Raw genomic sequence first — 8726 nt, 5'->3', positions numbered from 1 at the left:
GTCAGAAAATGCTGAACTCATCTGTCCTGTTGAGTGTCGCAGACATTCTGTGACATTAAATATAATTATATTATAACAGTAATAAAAAATAAATAAATAAATAAAAAATTTATAATTCATTAAAACTGTATGACTAATTGCTGGCAAATTATTAGTATTAGGGATTCAAGCCCGAAGGTCTGAAACTCTACTATAATTGTAAGGATTTTTATTATTCTTTTTAAAAAATTATTATTATTATTCTGTCCTAAAACTGATTGTGCAGATGAAACCGTAAGGCCTAGAGAGCTGAAATTTTGAGGGAAGGTAGTACCCCAAAGTACTACAGCGTCACAACGTTTTGGCCTGATCGGCCAGATGGTGGCACTATAGTGAGCATGTTTAGAAAAATGGCCATAATATTTGAACCATTTGTCACAGAATCAAGTGTCTTATATCTATGGAATCCTTCAGACCAGACGAACAAAGTATTTATCTCAGATTTAGTTTCCGACTATAAAAATTTTCTGCTATCTTGTATGTTTTGTAAAAGTAGTCCTAGGTTTTTCATCCGATTGGGACCAAACTAGTGCCAAACGAATCTATGGAGTCTCAATATCAAAAGTTATCAAAAAAGTTTGAACTTTCAGCTTGAGGTAGATACGGTATGCGAAGACACAGGAAGTAGGCGTGGCCACTTTTATGTAAATGGCTATAACTCGGCTACATGGTGGTGCTATAATACTGAAAAAACATGAAATTGGCTGTAACTATGGAACCGTTGATGCACTTGACTTCAAAATATGCATACAGTTTCTTTGTCTTAGTTGCCATCACTGTCTATGAGCATATTCATGTATGTTGAAAAACATGGCCACCATCAGCCAATCAAATTTCAATAGCTATTAGACAAGGTTACCAATGGCTGATCGGAATGAAGAGCTCTGGCTCCACCTGCATCCTCCTCATCTTCTCACCCAGCAACTCTGGCTGGACGGTATTGAATGCATTTAAGAAGTCAAAAAGCATAATTCTAACAGTTGCATCAGAAGTGTCGAGATGTGATTAGACCCCCTGGAGCATGTATATGAAGGCGTTGTCTACACCAATGTTAGACTGATATGCTAATTGTTGAGGGTCAGTGAATGTGCACACTTTAGGTCTGATGTGAGAGACGACCAAGTGTATTCATTAGATGAGAAGTGAGGGCAATGGGTCTGTAGTCCTTGGAGTCGGTCACGTGTTTCCTTTTGGGAAAAGGGACCAGGCAGGATGTTTTCCACAACAAGGGAATCCTCTGCAGCCACAGGCTCAGATTAAACAGAGAAGTAAAAATTTTACACAGCTGACTAGAGAAAGATTTTAAAAGTTTGGGGCTAATCCCATCGGGTCCAGCTGCCTTTCCCTGCTTTAGTTTGTCAAGTTCACTCTTATCCTGGATAGTCAAATCTGTTAAAAAACATATTCAGGTTATTAGCAAGGACTCGGCCACCTTCAAGCAGAGATCCCCCCTTTCACTCGAGACTGGTAATTTTTCTCATTCCTGACCAGACCTGCTTCACCCCATCCTGCTCCAGCTGCCGTTCCAGTATATGTCTATATGTTTGCTTCCCCTCCTTAATTTTCACCTTCAGCTCCTGCTGTATTTCCTTTACTTTAACCTTATCACCCATCCTAAAAGCCTTTTTCTTCTGATTTAACAAAGCGTTCAGGTTGCTGGTTGCCCGAGTTTTATTATTGGGGTAACACAGAATCTCTCTTTTGGGTATGGTGATGTCTGCACAAAATTTGATGTAGTCTGTGACACAGTCTGTGAGACCATCAATATTATCTTCATGGGACTCACAAAAACATCCCAGTCTGTAATTTCCAGACAACCTTGCATAGTTTCTATGGATTCTTGGGACCAGCATTTTAAGGTTCTGGTGGTGACAGGCATTCTTTTTCACAACAGGAGCATAGATGGGGGAGAGATTAAAGAGACAGTGATCTGAACCCCCTAAAGGCGACAGGGCAGTGCAATTATAGGCGTCTTTTACATTAGCATATAAAAGATAAAGTGTATTTGTTACGAAACGGGAGGTGAGGCAGAAGCAGGTGCAGATCAACGTCTTTGTTTCCAAACAAGCAGACAAAACACAGGAAACACAGTCTATACTGGACAAGATCAACGAGGCTAGACGTAGAACTACAGTCTAGGCATGGAACGAGAACAGGACATGAAAATAAGACCGCTTAGCAGGCGTAACGCATTTACCATCACATTAACGTATATGAATAATACTGTGCAAAGTGCACAGCAACACGAGGGGTTTAAATAACCAACATAATCATGCTTGAGTTCAGATAGCTGGAACCAATTATGAGACACCCTCGAAAATAAAACAATACTGGAACAGGAAGAGAACAAAACCAAAACAAAGGCACGTGTCCGTATACTAGAGTTCAGTCTCGTGCACGCGTGCTCTCTAAAGCCACGCCGCAGTGCCATCTGCCGGCGAGGGCATAACAGTATTATTGTCCCTTGTAATGCAATCAACAAACTGTTTAAACGTGGGCAGAATGTTAGAGAGGGAGACATGGTTAAAATCACCGGATATAAAAATAAATGTGTCCGGATATTTAGCTTGCATACTCATGGTAGTAGCATGCACTACATCACAGGCTGTTTCCATATGCGCAGATGGAGGAATGTAAACAACAATGGTGATCACAACAGAGAACTCCTTTGGTAGATAATACAGTCTCAAACTAACAGCCAAAAGCTCAGTATCCTTGTCGCATATTTGTTCCTTGATGGTAGCACGTCCAGGGTTACACCACCTGTTATTTATGAACAAAGCAAGCCCCCCGCCTCTTCACTTACCAGTTACTTTTCACTGTCCACCCAGATTGTTCGGAAACCATTTATGCTGGTGATGGAATCTGGGATACAGTCCTTGAGCCACGTTTCACAAAAATAAAAAAGGTTGCTCTCCCAATACACTTTCTGGCTCCTGACGAGGGATTCTAGTTAAGAACATTAAGGCTCGTCTGAATTTTGCTTAAACACACCTTGGTGATCCTCAAACCTTTTGGGAGAATGGTCTGTGGATTGATGAATCGAAAGTGGAATTGTTTGGAAGACAGGGGTCCTGTTATATCTGGTGAAAACCAAACAGAGAATACCACAAAAAGAACATCATGCCTACGGTCAAGCATGGTGGTGGAAGTGTGATGGTGTGGGGATGCTTTGCTGCTTCAGGGCCTGGGCAACTTGCAATAATTGAGGGAAATATTCTCCACTAGAAAATCCTAAAGGAGACTGTCCAGTCTTCAGTCCATAAGTTGAATCTCAAGTGCAATTGTATTATGCAGTAAGACATTGATCCAAACGAAAGGAGTAAGTCCTACTCTTGGAACTAAGTGAAAGACTGATCTCCAGTTATCGGTTGTTTTTGGTTGCAGTTATTGCTGATAAAGGTGGCACAAACAGAATTTAATTTTAAGGGGCATTTAGTTTTTCACATGAGTTATAGGTGATGGATAACTTTTTTTTGCTTCAACAAAAATAAGTACTGTATTGTGTGTTTACTCAGGTTGCCTTTGTTTTATGTTGTATTTCATTTGAAGATCTAAAACTATTTCACATGAGATATACACAAAAACAGAAGAAATCAACCAGATGACTTATTTAATCATGCTTGAGTAATTCCCTTGATAACTACTTTTACTAAAGTGAATTATTACTACAGGAGCAGTACTTTTACTCAGGTCAGTGGGTTTTGTATTTTTTCCACTATTGGTTGTTTATCCTGTGATGTTCATTTTTGACCACCCACATCAAGGTAAAATAGTGGCACCTGGATATTCCAGGAGCCTTCCTGTCACTCAGAGTGAACCTCAACTGCCCACGATGTTAAAACCAAGTAAAGACATTTAAAATCGATTTGATTCAAGTTCTGTAGTCACACGTGTATAACACCTAAAGTAACGGTAGAAATGTCTTCTTGAAAATTTGCATACAGTTTGCACTCATGAACAATGAGCCAGCAGTTTGTTTGAGGCCAGCGACAGTCAGTTCATCCAGAGGCAGAAAGTGGTCAATGGCCTTAAACCAGGATTGTCTAGCCAGCTAGAATTTATGAAAATATAATCATGCATGCACGCACGCACTATCACACAAACACACACACACACACACACACATTAATCGTTCCTTGATCCTTCACCTGGTGCTTACTGGGTTGGGGCTAGTTAGATAAGATACGGTTGCATGTAGACTCAGACTAAGAAAGTTAGTTCTTTTTTTGTTTACCTTCACATATTTAACAGTAAAGACAAAAAAAGAAAAGTTGTGGTAATGAGCTGGAACTGAAAGTGCAAAAACACGCACACTGTGAAATGCACCAAGTCCTAACACTGCAAAAAATGACAAAAATGACTACTGATGTGCGTGCACTAACCCTCTGCAGTAAGCACCTCACAACCTGGTCAACTATTGCAGCCATGGGTCTTGATCTCATGCCTTTCTCCTCATTGAATTAAATAAAAATGCTGTTCAGCTCATTTCTAGATCATTATTGTGTGTAAAGGAATTGTTTTTGTGGTTTGTGATGGATTGAATGCCTTGCAATATGCGTCGGGTGTCATTACATTTTGGCTATGTGTCTTCCCACAGACTTTTGTTGTAAAGACACCTTCTGATGATAGACTATGGCTAATTATCTGTGATGTACCCTCGGGTCTTCAGCCGAGGTTGATCAGGCCTCAGCTTGAGCCCTAGCAGCACCCCACAGATCAGCTCTCTTGAGCCAGAGCCACCTGGAGTCTCTATGGCCTATATGATGTTATAGATGGCTCTTTTCCTCCCTTCTCCTGTGATGCCAAATGCAGAGTACACCCTGCAGAAGGACTGCCCTTCAGGCATGAATTTTCCAGTTACTGACCAAGCCCTTGTTCTCCTTCTTTAAACTGTACTTAGAGTAGAAATGTATAGCTTGGGACTGTACAGGAAAGAGGTGTCCAAGTATGTGGTACTGTATGGATGTGCCCATGTAAAGGTAGAATAGATCTGAAAATTTGTTGTTTTAACCAGAACCTTATTTGATTATATGCAAACTATATTGCAAAAATAACAAAAGTGGCTTGTTTCATGTTTGTCCATGAATGTAAAAGAGGAAGGAGATTAAAGATTAAATGCTTCATGCTTCATGAATGAGGGGTGTTTCAAGATGTGGTAACAAAGGCTAAGTTGTTCAGGTACCATGAATTTATGTTGTTAACATCAACATAAAATACATGCGCTCTCTCCCATGCAAGTGTATGTATATATATATATATATATATATATATATATATATATATATATATATATATATATATATATATATATATAGTTTTCTGTTGTCTTTATAATACCTCATAAATGTAAGTAAAAACAACATAACAATATGATTATTATCCTTATGTTGCAGTGGAAGTAGTTTATGGTCATTACGTAAGTCTTCTGTATTTTTAAGAGAGTTGATGTTGACAGATAGATGCGTTGACAAAACAGTTTCCATTGGTGGAATGATATCAAACTCTATAGATGTTTTCTCATACTTTCCCACTCTGGGCTCAAGAAATAGACAACTTAATAATCACAGAAAGAAATGAATAAAATAATACACAAAAGAAAGAAACTAAAAATAATATATATATAAATATATAACCACCCTGAAATTTATAAATTAATCAATAAGTGAGTAAATAAATTAGTAAACAAAAAAGATCAACAAAGCCATAATAAAGCTCACAATACTGGTGTTATTGATGATGTGACTGCTGATAGAAGTAGCAGGATGAATTCTGAAGCATACAGAACTATACTTCATGCTCAGATTCAGTCAAATGCTGCAAAACTGATAAGACAGTGTTTCACAGTACAGATGGATAATGACCCAAAACATACCGCAAAAGTAACCCAAGAGCTTCTTAAAGCAAAGAAATTAAATGTTCCTAAATGTCCGAAGATTTCGGACATGACCCGATGACCTGACTGAGCATGCTTTTCACTTACTGAAGACGAAACTGAAGGCAGAAAGGCCTACAAACGAGCAGCAATGGAAGGAGGCAGCAGTAAAGACCTGGAAAAGCATCTCAAGGGAGCAAATGGAGCATTTTTTATGTCCATGTGTTCCAGATTTCAGGCAGTCATTGACTACGTTTACATGGACAGCAGTAATCTAATTATTGACCTTACTCTGAGTAAGATAATAATGTGATTAAGGTGTTTACATGAGTCGCTTTTAGAATACTCTTGTCATGTTCCCGTTTTACATGTTTTAGAACATAATTAGATTAACAGCCCGCGTCATTACGTCACCGCGCCACACCGTCTGACGCCCCTCCAGAATTTCACGTATCAACATACAGTTCGTCTTCGTTATGGTACCGTATATATAGTTTTGGGTGTTTTTATTAATTTTTTTACGAACGCTTTAAGTGCAGTTAATTATTTGTCATCCTGTACGTGCAAATAGACAACTGCTTGAAGCCATGGGCTGCGTCCCAACCGCGTACTTACCGTCTATATAGTAGCCGAGATGCATGTATTTTTCCCCACTACAGGCCTATAGTAGGCAAGTATGCGGTTTGGGACGCAGCCCCAGTCTCTTGTTCGCTGTAAAACGTAAAACTGCTGTGTGTGATTGTGTCCTGTCACAAAATGCAGTGAAAACTCTCACACGATGTTCATAATGTGATAAAGGTATTTACATGTCTGTAGTACACGTCCATAATGCGGATAAAACAGGAGTACTCCACCTGTCTTAATTCGATTATTGCTTACTACGAGTATGACCTTAATTAGTTTAAGATCATTAAAAATAGCTGTTTACATGGTAGTTTGTTATTCAAAGTATGGTCTTAATCGGGTTAAGAGTGGATTATTGGTGTCCATGTAAACGCACTGATTGACTGCAACGGATTTGCATCCAATTCTTAAAAAAATAATCCTAATATTTATGATTGTTAGTTTGTCCAATAACTTTTGAGCCTGCGAAAATTAAAGGGCTGCAATTCCTAAATGGTGAATGCAATATTTTTGTTAAACCCCTTGAATTAAAGCTGAAAGTCTACACTTCAATCCCATCTTGATTGTGCCATTTCAAATCCATCGTGGTGGTGGTGTAGAGAGGCAAAATTACAAAAGTTGTGTCCAAATACTTATAGACCTGGCTGTATTACTTAGTGTAGCCGATTGTTATTTCTTTTCTGGTTTTGATCATTGACTTATTTCCTGTTTACCGATTCTACTCCTGTCTATTTCTGTCACCTGTTACCACATGTATGACCTTGAATTGCATTTTAGATTTGTTTGCCAGTTCTATAATAAAATATTTTACCCTGCACTTACAACCATCTCTGCTGCCTGACAACTCTGTCTATATTGACCTGAAAACTTTTGTATTTGTATTTTATGTATCTTCTTCTCCTGTCAACAAAGATCCCTGAGAGTGTTTTAGTTATGTTCTTGGAAAAATTAATTTTATCATTTAATTTTGAACACATATTCAATGTCCACACATGTTCTACATCTAAAACCACACGTTGCCTTATTGTGGAAGTCCCCTTTGTAATCATGTACAAAAGAGCTGAGGAAGTTTTGCAATGCACTGCAACATGTTGTGTCCAAAAAATGCTGTGTACAGTATTTTGAGTATAATTATGTTTGAAGACAACTTATATGGATATTTTTGTACTTAAACCAGACCTGTGCCACTTCTTCTGGCTTGCACACAGGTTAGAATTTCTGTTTAAATGGCATCAACACCACCAGTTTTCCCTAATGACTATAACAATTTTGGGTGCCTTTCCTTTAACCAGATGCATTGGTACCCACTTTTTTTTTTTATACCAATACTGATACCTAAATGTATAACCTAGATAGTATAACCTAATAAGCAACCAGGAGCACCAGGGAACATTTTATTTACCTTTGCTTATTTTGCTAGCTTATTTTATTATGTGCTGCACTCCTAAAATGCACTCCTTGTTCCAAGTGTTAGGATGTTATAGTGGCTGCTTCGAACTACACTTCTCAGAAACCACAGCAGCCAACTCATTCCCAATAATTCCCTGACTTCTAATCACACATCTCTAACTCACTATATCGATGTGAAGTAAACGCTCAGTTTGTGCCGGATACATCTGACTTTACCATACAACTTTGCCTTTGATTGTTGTTCTGGTTTTCTTGGATTCACATGTTTGTTTTTGCCTAGTCTACTCTGTTTGCTCATCACCTGACCCACGCCTGTGTTTTGACCTTGACAATTTGGGATTTTTCTGCTTTGCCCTTATTAAAATATTGAACTGATATTGATATTATTGTTTTTAAACTTAAATTAAAATTAGGTTTTTTATTTTAGAAATAAATCTTATTTCCCTATCAGTGCCAGAACGTATTCGGTGTCTACAACATTTTTTCCCATACTTGATTATGGAGACATTATATATATGTGTGTGTGTGTATATATATATATATATATATATATATATATATATATATATATATATATATATATATATATATATATGCATGCCCCAGAGCAAAATCTTTAAAAAAAAAAAAATTAGACACTCTTTTTCACAGCGCCTTACGTTTTATTACTGGTTGTGACTGTAAAACGCACCGCTGTTCTGTTTTATGTACAATGGCATTCACGTTGGTACTGCTTCATTTATAAATAAATATGTGCCTTGTTACCTACTTATTTGTC

Source organism: Ictalurus furcatus, chromosome 2 (genome assembly GCF_023375685.1).
Source record: "Ictalurus furcatus strain D&B chromosome 2, Billie_1.0, whole genome shotgun sequence".
NCBI classification, from domain to species: domain Eukaryota; kingdom Metazoa; phylum Chordata; class Actinopteri; order Siluriformes; family Ictaluridae; genus Ictalurus; species Ictalurus furcatus.
The sequence above is the reverse complement of the archived record's forward strand: the minus strand, read 5'-3'. Positions refer to the sequence as shown.